This window comes from Bos indicus, chromosome 11 (assembly GCF_029378745.1).
Source record: "Bos indicus isolate NIAB-ARS_2022 breed Sahiwal x Tharparkar chromosome 11, NIAB-ARS_B.indTharparkar_mat_pri_1.0, whole genome shotgun sequence".
Lineage (NCBI taxonomy): Eukaryota > Metazoa > Chordata > Mammalia > Artiodactyla > Bovidae > Bos > Bos indicus.
The window spans coordinates 24,314,090-24,329,464 of record NC_091770.1 but is presented as its reverse complement, the minus strand read 5'-3'; the positions used below and the strand labels follow the sequence as shown (position 1 = coordinate 24,329,464).

The 15,375-nt window shown below is 47.3% G+C and overlaps 1 long non-coding RNA gene across 1 annotated transcript; it reads right to left on the bottom strand.

Moving 5' to 3' along the window:
• Positions 1-1,905: 1,905 nt before the first annotated feature.
• On the bottom strand, positions 1,906-13,461 carry LOC139185752 (uncharacterized). The gene is made up of 2 exons (XR_011569225.1): positions 13,049-13,461; positions 1,906-2,043 (listed from the first exon to the last, which is right to left on the bottom strand). It is a non-coding gene; the product is annotated as an uncharacterized lncRNA (long non-coding RNA).
• Positions 13,462-15,375: the final 1,914 nt, after the last annotated feature.

Sequence of the window (15,375 nt, the reverse complement as noted above, 5' to 3'; positions counted from 1 at the left end):
TGGAAGGAGTGTTTATGTCACACACAGGGTTGGGGGCTTGGGGATGTCAGTGTTCCACCTGGGCTAGAAATCTGGGGACAGGATGGGGGAGTGTATTCAGTGCTACACACAGGAACTAAGGGAGTAGGGGGAGGAAGGGAGACCATGTCCCAGTTACACCCAGTGCTAGAGCGGTAGAGTGGGGCAGAGGACTGGGGGACTGTTTTTAGTGTCACACACAGGACTGGGGGCTTGGGGGAGAGAGCTGGGAGAGTGTGTTCAGTGTTACTCACAGGTCTGGGGGAGTGTGACAGTGTGACACACAGGGTCAGGGTGGAAAGAATGGAAGGAGTGAAGGAAGATGATTGGTAACCAGTGAATCTCCTCTGTTTCTCTGTCCCCCCTCCTTCTTCAATGATCCCTTTCATAGATATCTTAACTCTCCTTTATTAGTCTGAAGTGATTGCACTTTGGTCTCCTTTTAGAACAGGGGGTGAGATGGGGAAATTTGTGCCACTTTCTAAGCCCCGCTTCTGTGCGACTTGGTCCCTGGGGTACAGAGGAGGCCATTTCTTCTTCCCCTACTGGATGCTGAAGAATTGATGCTTTTGAACTGTGATGTTGGAGAAGACTCTTCAGAGTCCCTTGGACTGCAAGGAGATCAAACCAGTCAATCCTAAAAGAAATCAGTCCTGAATATTCATCGTAAGGACTGATGCTGAAGCTGAAACTCCAATACTTGGGCCACTTGACGCGAAGAACTGACTCATTAGAAAAGAACCTGATGCTGGGAGAGATTGAAGGCAGGAGGAGAAGGGAATGACAGAGGATGAGATGATTGGATGGCATCACAGACTCAATGGACATGAGTTTGAGCAAGCTCTGGGAGTTGGTGATGGACAGGAAGCCTGGCGTGCTGCAGTCCATGGGGTTGCAAAGAGTCAGACACTGAGTGACTGGATTGAACTGAACTACTGGATGGCAGTGGTGTAGAATGCAGAGGCTCAGAAAATCCTTGTTCACAACGAAATTCAAGAGGGATTTGATATCAACTCTTCTCCCCACTGATTTGCATCAGGAAGTCTCTACCCCTCTCCTTCCTCTTGCCCCTAGTTCCCAAACCCTCCATCCTGTCCACACAAGCACCACTATCCAGTTGCCAGCACCTTCTCCCCAGGGGTGTCTGGCTGTATTTGTTCATTCTTTCCTCTCTGTGAGACTGGAGTGACCAGCTCCTTGATAAGGAGTGGGCTGCACTCCCCAACCTGCTCCGGGCCCCAGACTCCAGAAAGCCCTTCCCATATAGCCTACAGCAGAGGGCTCTGCCAAGGCACCTGCTATAAGGAAGAAGAAACATCTGCTTGTTTTATTTACATTTCATCCAGATGTTTGGGTGCCATGTAGACGCAGCCGTCTGAACACTGGCTGGAAACTGAGCTTCCCTCTGCTTGGAGCTGGGAGGCCAAAGAGGGAGTGTCCTGAGGCTGAGAAGGGACCTGGCTGGGCGCAGACACAGCCTGGGGATGGTGGAGGGCGGGGAGGGGGGCGGTACGGAAGGCGAAACGCGGCAACAACCGGAACAAGATTCCTCATAAACAACTGATCTGTTTACAAAGCCACCAGTGTAGGCGAGCCCTTGCCAAATCATGATTTTTAAAAATCGCCTTTATAATGTTTCGCACCACTTTCCAGATGCCGGAGGAAGGGCCTACTGTGTGCTCGGCTGGCCCCTCCCAGGCCGCCTGGCGCGCGCCCGGCCAGCTTCCCGCAGGCTTGCCGGAGTCTGTGGCTGTGAAGCGCCAGAGACCAGCGGTCCCAGAGGCTCCAGACGAGAAGGCCAATTAACAATGCCGGGCAGTGAGCATAAATCTACCACGCTCCCCCTTTTCCTGGGCTCGAGGCTGGAAAGTATCAGAACTGTGCAAATACTTGGGATGTTTCTCTTTATTAGTGATAAAATATTGGACGTCAGCGTGCGCCGTTTCATGCACTGCCTCCGACAGTTGGAGCAGTAATTGTGATGAATAGGGGCCCAGGGGCAGGCTGCAGGCGTTTAAGAAGGCTCTGTGGATTGAAAATATTAGGATTGATTAAAGGTCAAATACTTTATAAATTTATCAGTGCTGGATACGTTCTTCCGAGGTGGGGGCTACTGCCCTGGCAGGCTGTTGAAAAATAACTCAGTATGGTCGACGGCTCTGCCGCCGCCCCCTCTTCCCATCTTCCCCTCAGGCCCTGCCACTTTTAACCTGCGAAACTGATGAAACCAGCAGAGTTTCCTGTCTTTCACGCCCTTTCGGCTTCTCCCTGCCAGGAGGTAAGTTCAGTACAGACATCTGTGGGCAGAAGCCTGTCCATTTCTCACTGGAGAGAGAAAAGTTTCCTCCGTGGAAGCTATTTTAGTCTTGTGGCTCTGACACCATCCATCAGGGGCAGACTGCCTCCAGCAATAGCTCTGTTACCCACCCAAGGAGCCCTCCAGGCTAAAAGAGGGTGTCACTAATTCTGTCCTTTTCAGGAGTGTCTGATTTCCTGTTATTAGTTAGAGATCTCTGTAACTCTGTGCATGCCCGGAAACTCCAGTGAAATTGTTTTGTCAAGGCAGTGGCCCTCACCTAACTCCTTGTAATAAGGCTCACTCATTAAACAAATATGTACTAAGGCAGAGGGGCTTCCCTGCTGGCTCAAGCGTAAAGAATCCTCCTGCAGTGTGTTCGATCCCTGGGTCGGCAAGATCCCCTAGAGAAGGAAATGGCAACCCACTCCAGCATTCTTGCCTGGGAAATCCCATGCACAGAGGAGCCTGACGGGCTACAGTTCACGGGGTCGCAAAGATTCGACACAACTGAATGACTAAACAACGGTTAAAGCTGGAGGCATTTTGGTTCTAGGGAAAAGCAGGAGATGAAACGGATGAAAAGCCCTGCTTCCATGGAATTTAGATTTTAGATGGGAGCAAGAAAATTGATATAAAAATTTACAGTATATTGGATAGTGTGTGTGTGTGTGTGTGTGTGCGCCCATGCTCAGTCTCATCCCACTCTTGGTGACCCCATGGACTGTGGCCCACTGGGCTCCTTTGTCTTCTGTACATGCTGGAGAAAAATAAAGTAGAGGAGGAAGGGTAGTAGGGAGGCCCAGTGGGAGGACATTGACATTTTGGAAATGGTCAAGGAGGGCCTTACAGATCTGAAGGAGGTAAGTGGAATTATTGAAGAGAAGTGGAATTATTGGAAGGAGTGTTTCTCTGTGTGCATGCATGTTTTAATTGTGCTAGTATGTGAGTATTTTAGTACTGGTTGTTCATATCTTTTCCTTTTCGGAATTAAGTATGGGATAAATAAAACCATATACAGAAAATGAAGAAGGTAAAATAAGACCTATTCAGAGAAAGAGATTTCCAAAACTTTAGACTAACAGCTTGCATCCAGATTAACTGGAGGGCATGTTAAAACACAAATCGTTGGATCTCACCCTCAGAGCATCTGGTTCAATTGGGGTCTGAAAATTTGCAGTGGTAGCAAATTTAAATGTGCTGCTAATCTAGGAACCACTGCTCTAAACCAACAGAGCATGCTCTGACTGATCAGGTGAAGGGAAAGTTAGAGAAGTTTCTCCTCCTAGGCTTTGCTAAAGGAAGGGAGGGAATTGCTTACACACCTCTAAAGGCAGCTCTTCCCAAAATGTACTCCATGTAACACTCCTATCAAGGGATGTTCATAAGGATTACCAAAAAAGGATACTTTTGTCAAATATGTTTAGAGCACCCTGAAAGTACATTCTACTGCAGGACTTCTCGGGACCTTTAATATGCAAATATACATTGTGACTCTCCCCAGAGGAGGATTTAATGGATATTTAGTGTTTCATAAACTTTTCTGACCACAAGATATCCTTTACTTTTCCATGGAGACTCTCCCAAGGCCAGTGTACAGTGGGATATGCTTTGAAGACACTGGCTCTTAGGACTAAAAGGTCTCCTCCAACCCACACTGGTACATGAAATGAAAACCCCATGCAGCCAAGAACTCAGAGGACATCATATCCAGCGGTCCTGTGTTCTCTTATGGACTTCTAGATGTGCCCAGGTTCAGTGCCCATCCTTGTGTCCCCATGGTTCTTTGAGGAGAAAGCCTGGACCCCTGGGCTCCTGATCCTTGTGCATATGACTTGGGTAGGACTGGAAGACGCCATCCCTCCCCCAGATCGCGGAGTCTTGTTCAGACACACTCCAGCTACCCCAGATATGCAGAAGGAGCATGTGTTGTGCTGGCTGAGTGGACAGGATTGGTCAGATAGGATGCGGGCGCTGTCCTGCATCTGAGCATGTGGCTCCTGCCTGTAAGTGGGGTCTGCAGAGCTGAGAAGGGGAGGGGCCCACAGGCCCAGCTGTGTCTGGAGAACAGCAGCCCTGATATTTATGACTATGATGGTCCTTCTCTAGTGGACCTGCTTTGGAACATAAATAAACTTAATAGGCTTCAAATAATAGTGACAACTGAGTTTAAACCCTAGACTGTGGTCCAGGGCAATGGACGTCTCTCTCTGTCTCTCTCTCTCCCCTGTCCAATTCCACAGGGCCAGTGCTCAGTTCTGAGCATAGCAGCACCATTGACTCTGGGGGGTCTTTGGACAAAGAGATAGAGAGCTGAGTGACCTTGGGAGTAAACCAGGGGATGAGATGCATTCTTGCAGAACATCCCAGGCTGAGATGTATTACTGGCCTAGTCCAACCCCCTCCCTGATGGGGTAAATTCCAGATCCTGCTCCTTCCTTACCTTGGGGAAGGGTGATCTCAGCTGTTCTTAGAAGCTGTGGCTGAGACATGTGAAATTATAAATTTGGTTCAAGGCATTGGCATATTTTGAACACTTTCTATGTATAAAATATCATACCATCTTGTAGGAAAGACACCTACCTCAAACATACAGCAAACTGGGATCAAGGGCCATAGTATAAAGTTATAAAGAAAATGAAGATGGTAACAGATGAAATGCGTTCTTGCCGATCAGGGTCGGGACTTTCCAGGAGAGGGAGAGCTCTAAACAAAGGTACAGAGATGGGGATGTACAAGGAATGTCCTGAGAGCCATGCTGCCGGTAGCGTGAGAAGGCCAGCAGGAAAAACTCGTTGGAGCTAGAACTTGGAGAGTCTTTCCTTTCAGACTAAAGGATTTGGACTTCATCGAATAAGTACCAACAGGTCATGTTGTGTTTTAATGTTCAAAAATAATCCATGTTCTGAATAAACTCTTGATACAAAAGTATATTCAGTGAAAAGTAAGTCTCCATCCTACCCCTGATTTCCAATTGCTCTGTTCTCTTCCTGGAAGCAAATGCTGTTACCAGTTTTTCTTGTGCATTCTTCCAGAGGTATTCCATGTCTTTGTAAACATATGGAGATATATTTCCCCAGTACTTTAAAAACACAAATATTAACATGTTGTATACACTTAACCTTTACCTTGCTTATCATCACTTAACCATAGATCCTAGAGATTTTTAGGTAAGACTCAATGTGCTCCATAGTTTATTTAACAAGACTTCACTAACAGACATTTGATGTTCCCAGTCTTTTACTACTTCAAACAATGATGCAGTTAATATGCGCATATGTTAATCACTTTGTGTGTGTTTCTGTAAATTCACAGAAGTGAAATTACTTGGTCAAAGGTATTTGCATTTTTATTACTGTTAGACTGCACCTGGGGAAATGTAATTCAAAGGATGCTGGAACTAGATCCATTTTAGGAAGATCCATTTTGGAGGAAACAGGAAGATGGGAAGGAGGGGACGAGACAAGTTTGGAGGTTGTTATGATTACATCAGGTGAGATGTGACGAAGGCCAGAACAGAGCAGGGGCTGAGAGAAAGGGGGCAGGGCAAGGGTGGAAGAGACACTAGTGACCAGTTTGATAAGTCCCTGGGAGAGAGGAGGAATCACAGACAGAGGTCCAGAGCCTCACATGGGGAGGGATTAACTGAGAAACAGAAGGAGTGGCTTTGATCAGATTCTCTAAAACCAGGAATGTGTCTGCATAGACATGAAAGTGGAAAGCTAAGAAATCACCATCTCAGGCCTGGTAGAGATAGATAGGAAGAATGAGACTCAAAAAAAGTTAGAGGGTCTTAATGTCTCCTGGGGAGGGTTGATCAGACCTAGTGCAGTTCCAGACAAGGAAGGGCCAAGAGCATGGACTTTGGAGTTCAGGCTTTCTGCTGGAACCAACAATCACTAAACTTCAGTGCTTTAGCACAATTGATTATTTCCAGCTCACATCACCCTCTCCTGCAGGAGCAGTGATGAGGAAGCTACTCTGCTCAAAGCAATTGTGGAGATTCTTAGATTCTTACATATTCAGATTCTGCCCTTCTCCAGGTCCTCCTCTCTCACATTCAGCCATTGGGTGGAAGAAGAGAGAATCTGTTGTACAGGCAGGTTTTATGGGCCAGACCTGGAAATGGCTTATGCCATTTCTACTCAGTTGCTATTGGTTAGAATTGAGTCGTATGGCTGCACCTGCCTGCAAGGGGGCCTGGGAATGGCATCTAGCAGAGAGTCCAGAAGGAAGAGGGTGATGCTTGATGAACAACTAACCAACCTCTGCCTCCCAAACTGTGTGTCCTGGGCAAGTCATATAACTTTTCATAGGCTTGGTGTTCACATCTGTCAAATGGGAATAATCACTTCATAGGTAGGATTGTTGATCTTTTGAGGATTAGATGAGCTTATGTACATGACCCACTTAGGATGGCATGCGTAGATGGATAAATAACCACCATAGTGAATATTCATACATATTCATAGTATGTGCTCCTTGGTTGGGATGCTATGGTTTTCCCTGTCTTTCTCTGCCCACTCCAGGTCTACACAGGCAGAGGAAAACTCAGTCTGCCTATGACTGACCTGGATCATTCTGGCCCCAAAGTAGATTTCTTTTCTTGAAAGAAATCACTTGGTTTGGTGAACTCCATAGATTAAATTCATGAGATTATTTCAAATCTCCCTATGCCTGGTCCGTGTAGACCCAGCCACAGCCTCTGCCAGCCAGCTTCAGTCTGAGGATAGGCAGGCTGCAGAATGATTCTTGTTCATTCTTTCATGTTATTCCCACACTTCAGAAGTCTGGAGGGAAGCAGAATGTTTGCTGTTCTGGGATCATTTGAAGCCGGGCATGCAAAGAGTTCCGAGTCACTTTCAAGTCTGCCCGTAGGAAATCTTTCTTGGCAACCAGACAACTAGAATTAGTTATTAAAGGCATGTCAAATGAATAAAGACACCTCTGTGAGGAAAACCGCAAGAGTAGTTACTTTTTCTAATATGAATAGGAGGCTAATATCAAATCACCTTTAATTTTCCACTCTTTCTTTGCTGTTTCGTTGGTAGGTCAAATCTAATAATACAGATACTCCAGAAAACCGTTCATCTATCGCAATATATAGGCCCACTGCAAATGTGTGTCTTAAAAACCAGGGTCTGGAATTTAAACAAGTATCTGCACACTGACAAGCCTGTTTCCTCTAGGAACATTCTCCCAGATGCCAAACCTGTGTTGCCCTCACAGGCTGTAAGGAGCCGACCCGTGAAACAGAATAAAGCCTGGTCTTGTCTATAAACCATACATCCCACAGAACACAGGCCGCAGCACTTGCCAAAGGGCAAGGATGACCATGAAGACCCAGCCATGAGGACCAGGGGAGCAAATGGTGTGAAGGCATTTTTGAAAACATTCCAGATGTGAGTCACTGAAGGTCCAGTGTAGTCTCTTTACTTGTGTGGCCTAGATTTAGGGTCACTATGGATAGATTTGTGGACGGGGAGCTGCCGACCAACAGGAAGCGCTGTATTATGGATAGGTGGCTCCAGAATCTTTGTGTGTATGTGTGTAAAAAGGTTGGCTAAGTTTCCAAAAATTCTTAAATGGATTCAAACCCTAGCGCTGCTATGTTCTATTGTTATAAAGGGCAAGTTGCTGGATTTCCCTGGCCCTTAGTTTCCTCATCTTTAGAATGGGGATGATAATAACTATTTCAGACAGTTGTAAATATTAAATGAGCTGATTCTTACAAAGATCTTAGAACAGATGTTTGATAAGCCAGCTCCTGATGAGTGTTGACTATTTTTGCTAGTATTATCAGCAATATTATTATCTAGTAAGGAAAGGAATGGGCTTCCCTTGTGGCTCAGCTGGTAAAGAATTTGCCTGCAATGCAGGAGACCTGGGTTCTATCCCTGGGTTGGGAAGATCCCCTGGGGAAAGAGAAAGGCTACCCACGCCAGCATTCTGGCCTGGAGAATTCCATGGACCGTATAGTCCATGGGGCTGCAAAGAGTTGAATACGACTGAGTGACTTTCAGACTCACACGCCAGGAAAGGAATCCATGGATGATTTTATGTGTGGGTGGGTCACATAAGCCGAGCAACATTATTTTATATAGAAGGGAGTTTGGTTGATTGAGAGAAGCCAATTTGGTCCTTGAAAATGCAGCCACCTTGGAAGCTCTTCTTTTGGGTAGACACGACTTGAACTTCATGGTCAAATGGTGAGGCTGTGCCCATGCAGATGCCTACCTGGGCAGACAGGTTTGTCCTCCGGATGCAGAAGTTTTCATCCAGGTTCAAAAATACAGAAACCGTTTAACCAGCCAGGCTCATTCCAGCCTCCTAGAAATTAACCTCCTTCAGGTGCGTCCTGTGGGCAGGCCCCTTTGGAAGCTCTCTTTTCCCATGTGTTTTGTGTATCTAAGAGATTTGGGTGGCCTTTGCTTAAGGGCCTAGGGGTTATTTTGCAGCCTTTGCCCCTCCATCTAAGTACAGACCATCACTGTGACCTTCTGCCCTTGTCCTTAACTTCAGGTAACTCAACCTGGTTCCTGGAAGCCTCAGGCCGAGCTTGGCTCTCCAGCTTCCTTTCCACTGACGGTGCATCTCCAGCTGGTCTTGAATCTGGCCACAAAGCCACTCTAGAATGGCAAAGGTCCTCTTCTTGCCCAGACTCTACTCAGGCTCTTCTGAACTCTCTTCTCAATCAGGCCCTAACTTTGGGGCTTCAGTGTTAATTTCTGCATTGTCTAGGTTTATCAGGAGTCCTGCTGAGTCAGTTTAGTCACAATCCTCTGCTCTTGGTATCTGATCACACTTGTCATCTGACTGGGGTCTTCATCCACTCCATCCCCCTAACTGGTGTCAGATCCTTGTAGCCTGCCTTCAGCAAGAGTCCTGTTAGGTCTGTTGAGCCAGAATCCCTCCTAAGCTCTGATGCATCCTCTTAGTAATTTTCCATGCATGGATCCCACCCTGCTCCTTGGCTATAAATTCCTGCTTTTCCTTGTCATCTCTGGGGTTGCAGGCTTACCCTGGTGGCTCAGTGGTAAAGAAACTACCTGCCAATGCAGGAGACCCGGGTTTGATCACTGGGTCAGAAAGATCCCCTGGACTAGGAAATGGCAACTCACTCCAGCATTCTTGCCTGGGAAATCCCATAGACAGAGGAGTTGGTGGGCTATAGTCCACCAAACAGAGAAGGCAATGGCACCCCACTCTAGTACTCTTGCCTGGAAAATCCCATGGATGCAGGAGCCTGGTGGGCTGCAGTCCATGGGGTCGCTAAGAGTTGGACACGACTGAGCGACTTCACTTCCACTTTTCACTTTCATGCATTGAAGAAGGAAATGGCAACCCACTCCAGTGTTCTTGCCTTGAGAATCCCAGGGACGTGGGAGCCTGGTGGGCTGCCATCTATGGGTCGCACAGGGTCGGACACGACTGAAGCGGCTTAGCAGCAGTAGCAGCAGCAGTCCACCAAAAGACTTGGGGTCGAAAATGAGTTGGACATGACTTAGCGACTGCTGCTGCTAATCAGTTGTGTCCAACTCTGTGCAACCCCATAGATGGCAGCCCACCAGGCTCCCCCGTCCCTGAGGTTCTCCAGACAAAAATACTGGAGTGGGTTGCCATTGCCTTCTCTGGACTTAGCGACTAAACAGCAACAAAAACAATAGCAGCCTGGAGTTGAACCCTATCTCTTTCCACTAACACAAACCCACTTCAGCAGCATTCCCCTCTCGTTTGGAATAAAATCTGTTTAAACCACCTTTAACTAATGTCATGAATCATTTTCCTTTGATAGAAGTTACTGGATTTGTTTTGGGGGAGCCAAGATGGGCTATAGATCATGGTGCCCTAACAGATCATGGGATGGACAAGAGATCTAGCACCGCCTCTCACAAGCAGTAAAGGGACCCCAGGGGAAGCAGCCAGGGAGTTCAGCAAGACTGTTAGCCTTTTCTGCCCTTGTTATCTCCTTGTTTGATATTTTTAGGTGCAATCACTGTTTAATGGACTGAGCAACCAATACCACTGTCCCTTAAATTATGCACATAAGCTTTTTGCTTGCTTATGCTCTCCTTTTGTTTCAAAAAAGGGTGTAAGGTGATTAATTTGTTTGTGTAGACTGCAAAATGAAGATGGACATGGAGAACCACGCAGATACTGGAATATGGCCATATGTTTCAGTGTTTGCCTTCGTGAATCAAGGCAAGCAGTCAAGTGACTGGTAAAAAAAAAAAAACAACAACAAAAAACCCAAAGCTAGTTGTGGTGTTCTGGAAACACAGCCTAAGGCTTTTGATGAGGATAGAGCCTGTGTATGCACATGTGTGAATGCGTGTGTATTTCTGTGTAGAGTGTAGGGGCCCGTGCTGATAAAGCAGAAAATGAAATGGCAGAAATGCCTGTGTGCCTGCTGGGACCAGCTGCTTTATTTCATTTACTCCTTGTAACTAACCAAGGTGGTAGGTATTATTATTATTACACACAAGGAAACTGAGGTGAAGAAAGGTGAGATACCAACTGAATGCAGAGTTCCAGAGAATAGTGAATGATGCAAAGATAGAGAGGAAAACAATAGAATGGGAAAGACTAGAGATGTCTTCAAGAAAATTGGAGATACTAAGGGAACATTTCATGCAAAGATGGGCCCAGTAAAGAACAGAAACAGCAAGGACCTAACAGAAGCAGAAGAGATTAAGAGGTGGCAAGAATACACAGAACTATACAAAAAAGGCCTTAATGACCCAGATAACTACAATGGTGTGGTCACTCACCTAGAGCCAGATATCCTGGAGTGTGAAGTCAAGTGGGCCTTAGGAAGCATTACTACAAACAAAGCTAGGGAGGTGATGGAATTCCAGCCAAGCTATTTCAAATCCTAAAAGACAATGCTGTTAAAGTGCTGCACTCAATATGTCAGCAACACAGGACTGGAAAAGGTCAGTTTTCATTCCAATCCCAAAGAGAGGCAATGCCAGAGAATGTTCATGCTGCTGTACAATTGTGCTCATTTCACTTGCTACCAAGGTAATGCTCAAAATCCTTCAAGCCAGACTTCAGCAGTATGTGAACCGAGAACTTCCAGATGTACAAGCTGGGTTTAGAAAAGGCAGAGGAACCAGAGATCAAATTGCCAATATCCACTGGATCGTAGAAAAAGCAAGGGAATTCCACAAAAACATCTACTTCATTGACTATGCTAAAACCTTTGGCTGTGTGGATCGCAACAAACTGTGCAAAATTCTTCAAGAGATAAGAATACCAGACCACCTTACCTGTCTCCTGAGAAACCTGAATTCAGGTCAAGAAGCAACAGGTAGAACTGGACATGGAACAACAGACCAGATCCAAATTGGGAAAGGAGTACATCAAGGCTGTATATTGTCACCCTGCTTATTTAACTTAGATACAGAGCACATCATGAAAAATGCTGGGCTGGATGAATACTAAACTGGAATCAACATTGCAGCAAGAAATATCAGCAACCTCAGATATGCAGATGAAACCACTCTAATGGCAGAAAATGAAGAGAAACTAAAAAGCCTCTTGATGAGGGTAAAAGAGAGAGAAAAATCTGGCTGAAAATTCAACATTCAAAAAACGAAGATCATGGCATCCAGTCCCATCACTTCATGGCAAATAGATGGGGAAACAATGGAAACAGTGACAGATTTTATTTTCTTGGGCTCCAAAATCACTGTGGACAGTGACTGCAGCCATGAAATTAAAAGACACTTGCTCCTTGGAAGAAAAACTATCACAAACCTAGACAGTTTATTAAAAAGCAGAGACATAACTTTGCCGACAAAGGTCTGTATAGTCAAAGCTATGGTTTTTCCAGTAGTCATGTATGGATGTGAGAGTTGGACCATAAAGAAGGCTGAGTGCTGAAGAACTGACACTTTTAAAGTGTGGTGCAGGAGAAGACTCTTGAGAGTCCCTTGGACTGCAAGGAGATCAAATCAGGGAAATCAACCCTGAATATTCATTGGAAGGACTGATGCTGAAGCTGAAGCTCCAATACTTTGGCCACCTGATACAAAGAGCCACCTCATTGAAAAAGGCCCTGATGCTAGGAAAGATTGAGGGCAGGAGGAGAAGGGGATGACAAAGGATGAGATGGTTGGATGGCATCATCGACTCAATGGAGATGAGTTTGGGCAAATTCTGGGAGACAGTGAAGGGCAGGGAGGCCTGGCATGCTGTAGTCCATGGGGTCACGAAGAGTCAGACACGACTGAGCAACCGAACAACACATGAGGAAACTGAGGGGAGGAAAGGCGAGATAGTACCCTCAGCTCCAGTGCTAAGTAAGAGAAAGAACCGTGATTCAAACCAGCCTGTTTGACTCTGGAAGCTCGACTCCTTCCCCTTGGCGAATGGAGGAGAGGGAAAGAGAAGAGAGCTGCATGGAGCTGGGGGCAGGAGGAAGGAGAGAAGACACCCTAGGAACACGGTCTAAAAATCCTGGTAAACTACACAATGAAGTCTGAGCCGTGGTGCTAAGCCTGCCCCTGGTACCCCTAGCCCTCAGACACCATGCAGTCTGCAAGTCTGCTCTCTCCCAACACCCCCACTTATCTCTCTTCCCTGTCTCCCTCTTTACCTGCCGGGATGACTATTTGTCTGGTGTTGGAATCTGCATCTCCGCATCTGTACATTAAATAGTCTTTAGGACTTAGGGGCTACTGCTAGGGCAGGGGGCAAGACCCCAGTCCCTGTCCCAAGTGGGGTTACCTGTGGGAGGGTGACGGAGCGCTGGGGTGGAGTGGGACTGGAGAGGCCACTCTGCCTGTGTCTGCTCTCAGCATCTCGGGGGCAGCCAGCCTGCATCCATCTGCCTCATTTCCTGTGCAGCCTCCAGTGGTGGCAGCGCAGCCTCTCAGCTGCAGGCTGTTGGTTCTCCTTCTCTAGTCACTGGCACTCGATGCAAGTCATCCAGAAGTAGCTGGGATGATGCGGCTCTCATCTTCCTCCTAGAGGGCCTCGTGGGAGGGAAGTCCCTTTACTCCCTGCGAGCCCACACCGCTCTTCCCAGGACAGCACACTGTCACCCAGGAGGCGAGGCTGGTGTGCGCACTCCTGTCGGCTGCTTCCCTGGGCTGGGAACCTCTGCAGAACCTTCCCACCCCAGCCCTCCTGAGCAAAGAGCCAAGCCAGGGTAAAGCCTGTGCATATAGGGCCTCAATTTCAGATCAGATTCACAAATTTAATTTCCTATTCCTTAATTTAATTCTGCATTTTAGTTTTGTTTTTATTATTTACATGGGTTCCCTTTAATGATTCCAAATTGCTGCTGCCCTCTAGCAGTATTTTGTCTTAGGTTAACTTCTTGAAAACCGATCAGTGTTGGAGTTTATTCCGCGCTGGGTTGAGTTATTTTCTGAAACGAAGCACAATTAAATTAGAATAATGAACATGCTCTTTAGAGGATTAATTCATAATAAGCAGGCCATGTGCTACAGCTCACAGAAGAAAGGGCACGAGGACCGAAAGCTGTTTTTTTCTGCCTAAATATGAAAAGTACATTCTGCAGAGCAGAACAAATCAGCTAATGATATCCAGAGCGCTGGCCAGCCCCAGAGCGGCACGGAGCTGGCATCTCGAGTTAGCGCAGCTCTCCCTGATGGTGCTGCCTACCTTCGCTTCTTGAGAAGGCTGGCAGCGGGTGAGCTGTCTGGCTTCCTTCTCCTCAGCACAGCTGACCCAGGCCACTGTGGACCTCCTAGATTCTACCACAGCAAACCCCAGAGTCCACAGCCTGTGCCATCCCAGGCTTTACCCTAAGAGCCTCCCAGAGCCTGGTCATTCGTTCATTCTTTCCTCCAAAGGATGCTTTACTGAGCGTCTCTAAGGGACTGGGCATCCACGGGTACCCCTTTGGGATACATCAGTGAAGAAGATAGACAAAGACCCCTTGCCCTTCTGGAGGCTGTGTTCTAGCACTTGGAGAAAGACAATAAACAGTAGAAACAGTAAGAATTCTGAAGTATATTATAAGGCGGTAAGTGCTAAGGAGTGAGGAGATTGGGAGTGGTGTGTGTGTGTGTGGTTTGCAGTTTTAAATATGGTGGGTCAGGGTAGGCTTGTGGAAAGCTATCAACTGAGCAAAGACTTGAAAGACATGAGAAGTGAGTCACTTTCAGGAGCACTCAGGGATCAAGAGCACTCCACAGGAAGAGGCTGGAAACAACACAGGGTAAAAGCGTTAAGGTGGGAGTGTGGCTGGTGAGTTGACGGTGGGCACGGCCAGTGGGGCCTGAAAGGAGCAAGTTAGTGGGGTGTAAGTGAAGACCAAATCCTCTGGGGCCCCGGGTTCTGTGCTGAGTGAATGGGATGTCATGGCAGGGACTTGAGCAGAGGGGACACAATCTGACTCATGTGAAAGGGTCTCTGGCTTTTGATTGAGGCTTTCTGGGGTGAAGTAGGGTGGGGTGGGTGGAAGCTGCCAGACTTGTCAGGAGGCTAGTGGCTTAGGCCTCTAAAACTCGAGCCTCAGGTTGCCATTTGCCATGTTCTCTGGACAGTGAAAATGACCTTCCCTGGTGGCTCAGACGGTGAAGAATCTGCCTGAAGTGCAGGAGATCTGGGTTTGACCCCTGGGTTAGGAAGATTCCCTGGAGGATAAAATGGCAACCCACTCCAGTATTCTTGCCTGAGAAATCCCATGGACAGAGGAGCCTGATGGGTTACAGTCCAAGGGGTCACAAAGAGTGACTAACACATTGGACTGCAGCAAAGTGCTGGGCCCAGGCTTCACAGCCAGGCCTGGAGGCTGAGTCTCCTGTGGCCCCCTGCCTCCCCGATAAGTGGCTTTCAAGCAGCTGTGAAGCAAGTGTACAACCTTTATTCTTTGTTTGGCCCTGATGATCCCTCTGCAGCCCCTCCCCACCCCTCCCACTGACCTGTGGACCAGGAGGCTGGAGCCTGCAATGGAAGGGGGCTTCCAGGCAGGGATGGCTCTGCACTGTCCCTTTGTTTGTCTCAGGCTCCTCTGAGAGGGAGACACCCTTTCATCCAGGTAACGAACAAAGTGACATCAGATGGCCTCTGCTGGGCAGCTG